Source organism: Sorex fumeus, unplaced genomic scaffold, assembly GCF_029834395.1.
Source record: "Sorex fumeus unplaced genomic scaffold, SorFum_2.1 ptg000018l, whole genome shotgun sequence".
Lineage (NCBI taxonomy): Eukaryota > Metazoa > Chordata > Mammalia > Eulipotyphla > Soricidae > Sorex > Sorex fumeus.
The window spans coordinates 20126556-20138846 of record NW_026606075.1 but is presented as its reverse complement, the minus strand read 5'-3'; the positions used below and the strand labels follow the sequence as shown (position 1 = coordinate 20138846).

Below are 12291 nucleotides of genomic sequence, written 5' to 3'. Positions count from 1 at the left end.
CTGGAGGTACGCCACAGCCTGTCCTTTTGCGCCGCCCTTTCACCACTGGGCACCCTCTTATTTTCCAGATTATTTGCCTCTTTGTTGGAGGCGGGCGGAGGATATGCAGAGAACCTTAGAAACCGCCGGCACCTTGGGACCCGCGTTCTCATTTGCTCTCCGCACCCGGCTCCTTTGTGCCAGGAGCACGGGCGAGCAAAGCCGCCCTCGGGTTCTCCCGGCCCGGGAGGGAAGGGGCGGGGCCTCGGCCGCCTTCGCCGCTGGGTGCGGGGTAGGTCACGCCCCGCCCGGCCCGGTGCGGATCCCGCGCGCGCCCGCGACCCACGACGTCAGCAGCAGGCGCGAGCTCGAAGCGCGGGAGCGCGGGCGGCGCAGTGCGCATGCTCCGGGCCGGAGCGTAGGGCCGCCAGGGGGCGGAGCCCCTGCCAGGGATGAGCTCCGCCCCTCCACCGCCGAGCCCCGCCCCTCCGGCACTGGCCCCGCCCCTCTCCCAGGCCCCACCCCTCCTCCTCTAGACCCCGCCCGTCAGCCGCGCCACCGCCCCTCAGCCGCGCCGCGGGGCCCCGCACTCCGCCCCGGGGCCGCGGTCGGGGGTGGCGGCCCGGCCCTGTCGCAGCCTTCTCTCCCCGCTCCCCTCCCCCCCCCCCCTCCGCTCCCCGTCGCTCCGCCCTCACGGGGCCGTGCGGCGGGGTGTGGGGCCGAGCGGAGTGGGGTGAGTATTCCCACTCTTTGCTGGCCGCCTGCCGCCGCCTCTGCTTCCCGCACGGTCCTCACCCTGCTCGGGGGCTGGGCGGCGCGGAGGGGGGCGGCGGGGCGGGAGAGAAAGCCCAGCCTGGAACAAAAGGCGGGGAAGCCCAGCTCCCGCCGCGGAAATCCAGGCCCGGTGGTGGCCTGGGGGCGCTGGAGCCGCGCAAGGGGGCGGGCGGGCTAGAGAGGCGCACCCCCTCCCCAGCCCCCAGCCTCCTCCCAGCCCGCCCCCCCCGCCGTCGTGCGCTCCCACCCTCGGTCCGGCTCCGCGCGCCCTGCGTGCGGGCTGACCCGCACTCCCCGCCGACGACGGCGCGGCTCGCACCCGGGAGCCTGGCTCGTTCCTGCCGCGTGCTCAGAGCCTGCACGCGGCTGGCAGGGCTTTGTCCTGCTAACCTTGAGACAAAGGCTTTGAAAGGACTCCCGATCTCGGCGGCCACGGCCCGCTTAACTCCAAGGGGTTTCAGATTTATGAAGTACTAGTAGGCATGGCCTAATATTTATGGCCAGTTCTCTCCCGGGTAGCCTGCCCACTTATGTGAAAATCATGGGTGGGAGGCGTGTGGGAAACTGATTTATAGAAACATACTTTGATTGTGGCAGAATGATATACATCTTGGAAGAGGGACAGGCATAGCTACCTTTGTACAAGAAAGTCAAATCTAACGTGCCCACGTGGGGATTACTTCATTAGGGGACCAGAACTTTCTCTTGGTATTGAATTTAGGGCAGACTCCACAGTTAACCCCAGTCTGTACCCCTCACTCCTCTTACCCTCCCCCCCCCCAGTAGAATTGCAAATTGTTTCTTACTGGGGTTAAAAATACTGGTTGTGGCTTGAATGTCCTATTTTCAAGATTGTTGAGACATTCACCAGTTTGCTCCTTTATTCAGGAACTTTTTGCGACAGATTCACTTTGAATAAATCATTTCATAGTCAAAAAGCATTACAATATGGGGGGTGGCCTTCATACTAATGAGTGACAAAAACTAAGGCTTGTGTATTTCAGGATTGCGAAACATCCTGTGTAGTTAGTTCTCTAATATTGAGCTGCATTTTGTATTCTACCCCAGGTAGAAGCTTTTTCTTTCTGAAAGGTCAAGGGTCAAATATAGAAAAAGAGGAAACAGAGAAAAGGAAACCTTAACCAAGAAAAAAGAAATGTTGAGTAATGAGAAATGCAAGTTAAAGTATAGCAACTTGCAGATTTATATTTTGTTATTACTGATATTTTAATTGAGGAAAGTAATGGAAATAGTTCTGTTTTTATTTTCTGAATTATTTTAGAAAGCATACCAATTCTAAAGGATTCATTTGGATAAAGAAGGTTTCAAAATTATTCCCCTTTTTCTTGCTTCTCTCCTTCAATTTCTCCCTTTTTAGAATAAAGTTAACTGGGATTTTGTTATCCTGTGGGAGAATCCAATTGGGTATAACGTTCTGCTCTGTGACTTCTAACTTGATAACATTTTGTAGTGGATATACATTGCTGAGAAAGATACACAGCTACTTAGAAAAATAAGTAGGGTAAAGTTTATATCAGTAGACTGCTTGAGTCTGGGCTTGGTTGAAGCCTCCAGATGTGTTTGGATACAGAGGGTATGTTTGAATCATAAACATAATCAGAATCCTAACAACAACAAAGAGTTATAGAGATTGGGCTGATGATTTTATTTATGGAAAGGAAAAGTTCTTCATGGGCCAAGAAGGCTGGGTATAGAACAACTTGAGAGCCAGAGAAAGCTTGGACAGTAAACCCTAAAAACGTTCACATCAGTGGTGTTTCTCTGGGGTATTTTGTTTGTTTTTATTTGTTAAAACTAGACAGAACCAGAGGCTTCACTAATATACTTGGCTTAATCACTTAGACTTATAGGCCCCTGTAGGAGTTCTGTAGGAGTTCTTATTGGGATGATACAAATTTAACTCTGAAGTTAAGGTTGCATGACAGTTGTGTTACAGCTTTAAGAGAAAACTTTTATTATCCTTTTTGAGCTCAAGAACCTACAGTGATTTAATAGTCACTTTTATTCTTAATTTTTTAAAATAATTTTTAAGGCACTGTGATTTACAAAGTTATTTATAGTCGAGTTTTAGTCATGCAACTTTCCAGCACCAATCCCTCCACTGTAGCATTGTCTGTCCTCCCATTGTTCATCCATTTGCTCAAGCGGGCACCACTAACGTTTCATTGTGAGACTTATTACTGTTTTTGGCATATTGAATACGCCACAGGGAGCTTGCCCCCCATTGATTTTTCTCCTTCCTTGTCCTTCTTATACTCAGAAGTCAAGGGTGATCTAGGTATCCCCCTTTAATATCTTGTATTCCCACATCCAGTTATTCTGTATACTACAGATAAGTGAGACACAGGTCCTTCTAACTTACTTCATTTAACATGTTATTTTCCAATTCCATCTAAGTTGCAGTGAGTTGTATGATTTCATCATTCCTTGCAGCTGCCTAGTATTCCATTGTGTAATATATTTAAATATCCTATGTATAATATATAGCACTGCACTGTATAGCACTATCTTCCCACTGTTCATCGATTTGCTTGAGTGGGCACCAGTAATGTCTCCATTGTGAGACTTGTTACTGTTTTTGGCATATCGAATATGTCATGGGTAGTTTGCCAGGCTTTGCTGTGCGGGCGTGATACTCTCAGTAGCTTGCTGGGCTTTCCGAAAGGGGTGGAGAAATCGAACCGGGTCGGCCTGGATCAGCCTGAACTGACTGCGTGCAAGGCAAGTGCCCTACCTGCTGTGCTATTGCTCCAGCCCATATATATATAATGTATATGTAGACATTCATAATCCATTCGTCTGTCATCGGACACCCAGATTGATTTCGTATCTTAGCTATTGTGCTAAGTGCTACAATGAATAACAGTGTGAATCTGTCCTTTTAGAATGAATGTTTTGTGTCCTGAGACTACATAACCAGAAGTGGAATTGCTGAGCCAGATGGTAGCTCAGTTCTTCCTTTATTGAGAACTATCCATACTATTTTCCATTCAACAGGGGTTGAATCAGACAACATGACCCCTTCAGTGGATGAGAGTTCCTTTTTCATCACATCCTCATCAACACAAGAATATGATCTCTCATTGTCATCTTTAAAAAAAATTCATTCATTTATTTTTATTGAATCACCATGAAATAGGGTTGCAAAGTTGTTCATGATTATGTTCCAATCACACAGTATTCTAACTAACACCTGTCTCTTCACCAGTATACATTTCCCACCACCAATATCCCCACTTTCCCTCTGGTCACCCCCCTGCTCAGCCTGTGTCTATGTCATCTTAATGTGAATTTTCCCAATAATGAGTGATAATGATCACTTTTTCGTGTGCCTTTTGGCCCTCGGTCTGTCTTCTTCAAGAGAAGTGTCTGTTCCTTTCTGCTTTCTTTTTTTTTTTGTAAGGTTTTTGGGTTTTGTTGTTGCTCTCTATGAGCACTTTATGTATTCTGGATATTAACCCCTTTATCTAATGTGTTGAGAATATTTTCTCCCTTTAAGTTAGGTTTCTTTTAGATTTAGCCCTTGTTTCTTTTGCCATGCAGAGACTCTTTTAATTTTATGAAGTTTCATTTGTTTATTTTTGACTTGATTTCCTTTTGCCAATTGCATCATATTATTGAAGATACCTTTGATGTCCAAATTTTAGAGTGGTTAACCTATGTTCTCTTCATTGTACTTTATAGATTCTGGTTTGATCTCAAGGCCTTTCATCCACTTTGTTTTAGGTTTTTTTGTTTGTTTTTATTGTTGGTTTTGGGCCACACCTGGCAATGCTCAGACATTACTCCTGGCTCTGCTTTCAGGAGTTAACTGGCAGTGCTCAAGTGGACTATATGGCACACTGGGGATTGAACCTGGGTGGGTTGGTCACTTGCAAGGCAAGTGCCCTACCCACTGTAGTATTGCTTCGGCCTTGTTTGATCCTCTGTGAATTGACTTTTTTTTTTTTTTTTGCTTTTTTTGGGTCACACCCGGCAATGCACAGGGGTTACTCCTGGCTCTGTACTCAGGAATTACCCCTGGTGGTGCTCAGGGGACCATATAGGATGCTGGGAATCGAACCCGGGTCGGCCACGTGCAAGGCAAACGCCCTACCTGCTGTGCTATTGCTCCATCCCCTTACTTGACTTTTTTGTAAGGTGTAAGATATAGATCCAGCCTTAATTTTTTACACAGGGTTATCTAGATTTCCCAGCACCATTTTTTGAAGAGGCTATATTTACTCTATTTTATATTCCTTGCCCCTTCATTGAAAATTAATTGACCAGGGTTATAGGGACTTGTCTTTGGTTAATTTGATTTTGACCCATTGGACAAAGAGTTTATCCTTATTTTAATACCATGTTTTTTGATGACTGTAGCTTTATAGCATAGTTTCAAATTAGGTAATGCACTACCTTCCAGTTTCTTATTTCTCAGTATGGCTTTAGCTATTTGGGGTGTTTTATTATTTTATACAAACTTTTTTACTATTTTAAGTCCTTGAAGATGTTTGACTCTGGATGGATATTGTGTTGAATCTATATATTAATTTAGGTAGGATGTTCATTTTGATAATATTAATTCTTCCAATACATAAGCTTGGAATATTTTTTCATTTTCTAAGGTCTTATATATGTGTCTTAAGCAGCTTAAGTTTTTTTTTTTTTTCCCTTTATTTTATTTTATTTTTTTTAAAGTTGTAGATTTACAATTTTTTGTGCTTTGGTTTCAATTATACAATGATCAGATACCCATCCCTCCACCAGTGCCCATTTTCCACCACCATGGATAATATCCCTCCCACCCCCATCCCCCCATCCCCCCGTCTCTGTGGCAGGGCAATCCCCTGTGTTCTCTCTCTCTCTCCTTTTGGGTGTTGTGGTCTGCAAAAGAGGCATTGAGTGGCAAACATGTTCAGTCCATAGTCTACTTTCGACATGCATCTCCCCTCCTGGGAGGATCCTCCAAACATCCTTTATTTGGTGCTCCCTTCTCTATCTGAATAGCCCTTTCCTCTAGGATACCCGGCTGGCCTCTAAGTTATGGAGTAATCCTCCTGGTGCTGATCTCAGCTATTCTTGGGTATTAATCTCATACTTTGTTACTTTATATCCCCCAGATGAATGCAATCTTTCTATGTCTATCCCTCTCTTTCTGACTCATTTCGCTTAGCATGATACTTTCCATATTGTACCACTTGTATGTAAATTTCATGACTTCATCTTTTCTAAGAGCTACATAGTACTCCATTGTGTAGATGTACCAAAGTTTCTTTAACCAGTCATCTGTTCTTGGGCATTCAGGTTTCTTCCAGTTTCTGGCTATTGTAAAGAGGGCTGCAATGAACAAACAAGTGCAGATGTCACTTCGACTATACATTTTTGCCTCTCTGGGATATATTCCCAGGAGTGGTATTGCTGGGTCAAATGGGAGCTCAATTTCTAATTTTTTGAGAATCGTCCATACTGTTTTCCAGAAGGGCTGAACCAGTGGACATTCCCACCAACAGTGAAGGAGTGTCCCTTTCTCGCCACATCCACGCCAGCATCGGTTGCTTTTGTTCTTTTGAATTTGGGCCAGTCTCTGAGGTGTGAGATGGTATCTCATTGTGGTTTTGATCTGCATCTCCCTGATGATTAATGATGTAGAGCATTTTCTCATGTGCTTTTTTGCCATTCGGATTTCTTCTTTGAGAAAGTTTCTGTTCATTTCATTGCCCCATTTTTGGATGGGGTTGGATGTTTTCTTCTTGTGGAGTTTAACCAGTATTTTGTATATCCTGGATATCAACCCCTTGTCAGATGTGTATTCGGTGAATATCCTTTCCCATTCTGTAGACTGTCTTTGTATTTTGGTCACTGTTTCTTTGGAGGTGCAGAAGCTTCTTAGTTTAAGATAGTCCCATTTATCTATCTCTGTTTTCACTTGCTCGGCCAGTGGCGTGGCATCTTTGAAGATACCATTAAAGCAGCTTAAGTTTTTATTGGACAGATCTTGAACCTCTTTTGTGAAGTTGACTCCTAGATACTTGATGTTTTTGGAACTTTGGAACTTTTAAAAAAATGGGGTGGACTCTTTGATTACTTTCTCCTCTAATTCATTATTTGCATATAAAAATGTGATTATTTTGTGTGTGTGTGCCTTGAGTTTGTAGCCAGCCACTTTGTTGTACTAGTTTATTGTTCTCAGAACTTTTTACCCACCAATCTTAGTAATAAGGCTGTTTAAAAGTTGTTTCCCATTTTCTCTCATGCCTCAGATTTTTCTGTTATTTTTCTAACTACAATCACATATTTTCTCTGCTTTGTTTTAACCTAGATTCACTGTATGCGCCTTCTCGGCTCTATCCCTCCACTCTTTTTTTTTTCAGAGTCCCCTTTTTTTTCTTTAAATTATAGCTTTCAGTATCCTTTTACAATGCAAGGGTTATCTGAAATTTCACTCTTCTGGTTCTAGACTTACTTAGACCAAAGAACACATTTAACAACTATGTTACCTTGGATAAATTACTTAACCTCTCTGTTCCAGTTTCCTCTTTGGTATAAAAACAAAGAAAATCATATTATCTACCTCATAGTGTTGCTATGAGGATTAGCAACTTAGTGCAATTCTTTATATATGCTATTATAATTATTTAAATCCATAGCTATGGTTGTCCAATTTATCACTAATTTTTACTGTCATTATTTTTCATTATTTTTTCAGTTTGAATGTCTTGTAAATTTGATTACAAATCATTGATGACAAAGACCACAGACTTTAAAATTTTTATTATATTTCAAATGATTCTGGGCACTCAGTATATATTTTTATTACTAATAAGTTTTCTTTCTATATTCCATTTTATATTCCTAAGGTTTAAAAAATCGGTGTCCTCTTTTGTTCAAATGTTTTGAGTTAGTTTATATACCCTATGTGATATAAAATAAAAATAGGCATCGTGAAAATATAAAGAAGATTGAATTGAAAGATGATGGTAGGGTGTGTTAACAGTGCATGCAAAGAGAAGAGATAAAGAGAAGAGAGGTGCCTGTCATAGAGGCAGGCTGGGAAAGGGCGTATTGGGGGGTGCGGGGAGGCGCGGGGAGATAACTTTGGACTTTGATGCTAGAAAACTACATTGGTGGAGGGATGGGTTATGGAACATTGTATGACTGAAACCTAATCATGAACAGCTTTGTAATGCTCTATCTCATGGGGAGTCAATAAAAATTAAAATTAATAATAATAATAATATCAGAATGGTACCTCCTCCTCCGCCTGAAGCAGCACGTCATTGAATCTTATTTTTCATGATTTACTTCAACTCTCCAAGCCCTCTTATTCTTACCTACCATTAAAAAATACTTAAGTTTTCTATTTCTAGGTTCTATATTTGCAAGAATTCTTCCATATTTTTGGTGTGCCTTTTCAAAAAAATAATTTTTTATTATAAATACTGTGATTTACAAAGTTGTGCTTTGTAGAGTTGTTTCAAGCATTTGGTGTTCCAACACCTTGGTGTGCCTTTTTTCCCCACACATTTTAATAGTTCAAATTTCAAAATTTAGTTATTCAGGAACTAAGTTAAATTCTTTCAGATTCTCTTATGTTTTGGGAGTCTTCAGAATATCCAGGAAAATGCTCACATTCTTTCCTGTGTGAATAGTTGAATACACAGTAGAGATACACGGTAGAGTGATAGAATGTTGTTGGTGTTGACTGAATCACTGAAAAAATGTGTGGAAATGTTAAGGCATATTTATTTAACCTAGTCTTTTTTGTTTTTAAATTTTTTTATTTTATAAAGTAGTTCACAGTGAGCTGGAGTAGGGCACAGCGGGTAGGGCATTTGCCTTCCCTGCAGCTGACCCGGCTGACCCGAATTTGATTCCTCTGCCCCTCTTGGAGAGCTCGGCAAGCTACCGAGACTGTCTTGCCCACATGGCAAAGCCTGGCAAGCTACCCGTATTTGATACGCCAAACACAGTAACAACAAAGTCTCACAATGGAGACGTTACTGGGCCCGCTCGAGCAAATCGATGAACAATGGGAGGACAGTGCTACAGTGCTCGTGCTACAGTTCACAGTATTTGATGATATTTAATATTCAAACACCAATCCCATCACCATTACATCTTCCCACCACCGTATTTCAGGTGTTTCCATCCCAAACCCCAGTCCCTACCCCAGTGCAGAACCGAGCTAATATATTTTGTATTGTTTGTTATGAAAAACTGCTGAAAGTAAAGGCCCTCCCGTTGATCATCGATTTGCTTCAGCGGGCCCAGTAACGTCTCCATTGGAGACTTTGTTGTTACTGTGTCTGGCATATCGAATACTCTCGGTAGCTTGCCAGGCTCTCCGAGAGGGGTGGAGGAATCGAACTCGGGTCAGCCATGTTGGCTGCGTGCAAGGCAGACGCCCTACCCGTTGTGCTATCGCTCAGTATCCTTAGAGGAAAGGGTGTGAAAATTGTATTTCACCCAGGGACTATTAAGCCCTTCTATAAGAGATCACATGTTGTAAAAGGTTATACATACATATATATATATGTATATATATATATACATATATATATCTGTTAAAAAAAGTGTTTATTATTTTCTCTCGGGCTGGAGCGATAGCACAGCGGTAGGGCGTTCGCCTTACAAGCGGCCAACATGGCCGACCCGAGTTCGATTCCTCCGCCCCTCTCGGAGAGCCCGGCAAGCTACCGAGAGTATTCGATATGCCAGACACAGTAACAACAAAGTCTCCAATGGAGACGTTACTGGGCCCGCTCGAGCAAATCGACGATCAACGGGAGGGCCTTTACCTTTACCTTTTATTTTCTCTCTAAGATTGGTTGCCTCCTACTTTGAACACTGTCAGATTCGGTGCTGTAATCTTGGAGGATCGGTGGAGTGTGTGGTTTGAAGAACTGCGCAGCTGCAAATGTGGCAGCACGGTCCAGGAATAGATTCACTAGTGGGTGATGCTCGGCCTGAGCATGTGGAGAACGCCGTGAGCATGTTGGTGGCTGGGTTCTGGAGGTTGTCGGCTGATGGGGTTGGGACCGTTGGGGCAGGGAGGGCTCTCACCTATCCCCATCCAGGGTTTACCAAGTGAAACAGCCTGGCATGGGGTCCGGTGGCATGGTTGTGGTGAGTGTCATCTTAATCTAGTCTTTAATGAAGACTTTGCAAGAAGAAAAAGGAATTCTTTTCTTCCACTACAAAAATGTTTAATAACTTTTTATTCAAAAATTGTGATCCTTGGTAATAAATTTAAAAAACCTATTGCTCTGTCATCTGTATTCATACTAATACTGAATTGGATGCTTCTGATGTAATGCCAGTCCTTTTTGTAACTTCTTATTTGTTAAATATCTTTAGCCAAGGTCATATACTACTGTTTCCTGGATGACCTGATTAGCATATGTGCTGACAACAGTTCTACTAGTCACAGTATTCAAAGGCCAGCTAGAGAGTTTGAGCTGGTGGATCAGCTCAAATCTTCACCATTAGTGGAAAAGTTTCTTTTATGTGCTTGCAGAGAAGTCTTATTTTATGTTAAAGGAAAAAAAAAAGATAATCTTCTTATAAAAGTAATGACACCAGTATCAAAAAGATTGGATGTACAAAGCTTTTTTTTTGGGGGGGGGGAATGGGAAAATAGCCAATTAGTGAATAGACTTGAAAAATTAGCTGAAGAAAGGTACAATAATAAGGTAGAGATATGTAGAATAAATTCATTTGAATGCTTAAATTTTACTCATTACAACTTTAATTTTTGTAGTGTGCTTAATTCCGTTATAGGTGCTAACAGCATTCCTTGCAAGGACACAGCTGAGGCTAGCTCGATCTTTGTCCTTTTGTAGGTCAATGTCTTTTTCACCTGCATCTTTTTCTTTTTTCTTTTTCTTTCTTTAAGACATGCAGCTAGCCTACCTCCGGGTCTAGGTTCCTTTCTAACAGTTTTCTCAGAAACACAGTAAATCCTGTCATTGGAGGTAAAGCTTGGCAGATGCTAAAAAGCAAAGGCCCAGATTAGGGGCCTAAGTCTCTTTGACCCCCACAGAAAGTCATTCAAATGTGAGTCAGAAATAAAATACAGTGAAAAGCGAATAGAGAACATATACATTTTAGACTCAACATACAGGGCCCAAGGTATAGTACACTTGCATGCTGTCGGCTCAGGGTCAGTTCCTGGCACCCAGTATGTTCCCCTGAGCCCTGCCAGGGGTAAAGTCCAACCTTCTTCCACCAATCCCCATATAAAAGAATCAGCATGTAGGCATAAGCTCAGGAGTAGCTTTGTTTCTGAATAGAGCAGTACTAAAATTCAAAGTACACACTTAGTGTCAGAGTGAGGGCGTGCTTCAGAGAGAGTTACTGCTAAGTAAGATGGTTGAACATTGTCATAACAATAAACAGAAGCAAAGAAGTAGCTTGTTAAGAGCAATAGTACACACTCAGTTGCAGTGTGGGTGTGCTTGGAGAGTAGTGCCATTTCTACACAAATGTCTAGGTTACATAGGTATAGAACTGGGATAAATTAGTAAGAATTTGAATGTTCATGATTTATTCGTCGATTGCCTCGAGCAGGCCCCAGTAGCATCTCCTTCGTCCTAGCCCTGAGATTTTTTTAAAAAGTGCTATATTCAAGGCTCTTTCAGCATTAGGAGAATGAGACCCATCATTGTTACTGGTATTTGGCATATTGGGTACGCTACGGGGAGTTTGCCAGACTCTGTTGTGTGGGCAGGTTACATTCAGTAGTCTGCCAGTTTGTTCAAAGTAGGAATGAGATAATAAGATGTCCCCGGTGAGGACAGCCAGCCAGGCACGGGGGGCAGGAGACTCTGCGCTGTTCTCTTCTGGGAGCTGGGTTTTATAGTCTCTGGGTACATGGCGCCAGGGGGCCAGTTGGTGGGTGTGACCCCCGCCTACTGGAATTTGGAGGATCTGGGTGGAGGATGCTTAGCCCCAATCTGAGTAGGCTTGGAGATCTCAGTCCCAGGACCCACATGCCTTTGTTCCTCTGCCGGTACCTTCATGTTTGCGGAGAGTAGTCTCAGCATGGTGGTGGCTGGTTCTGGAGGTCTTCGGCTGCCGGAGCCCTGGTCGGGGCAGGGAGGGAAACTCAACCCGCTCCCATCCAAGGGGCCCCGGTGAGGACAGCCAGTCGCTGGGGCAGGAGACTCTGCTCATGTTCATGATATTTCAAAGAAAAGGGAGAACTTTGGGGTTGTTTGATTTTCAGTAGTTAAGGTGCTAGCCAAATTCTAACCACTTTCTAAGAATTTACCCCTAATTCCAAGCATGCCTGTTACATGAGCAGCTTTCCCATTCTCTCTGTGATAGTGCTTCACTTTCTCAAGCTGCATGGACTGGCTTTTTTTTCAATATATAAATATATACATATATATTATTAGAGTTTTGGTGATAAGGTTAAAGTAGCATTCAAGTTTCTGTATTGAAACACAAAGTTACGGCTCCCCCCGTGAATAAAGTGCATGCCATGACCCCACTCACCATCCCTATGTCCATTCTGGTCCTACATTCCTTCCC

The 12291-nt window shown here is 43.2% G+C and overlaps 1 protein-coding gene across 2 annotated transcripts in view; it reads left to right on the top strand.

Moving 5' to 3' along the window:
• The first annotated feature begins 668 nt into the window (after nt 1–668).
• Nucleotides 669–12291, top strand: part of ATG10 (autophagy related 10) — a 307540-nt gene continuing 295917 nt past the window's right edge. For both annotated transcript variants that reach the window (XM_056112566.1, XM_056112567.1), the window contains exon 1: nt 669–712. The gene's annotated coding sequence lies outside the window, so the exon portion shown is untranslated. The remainder of the gene's footprint in view (nt 713–12291) is intronic.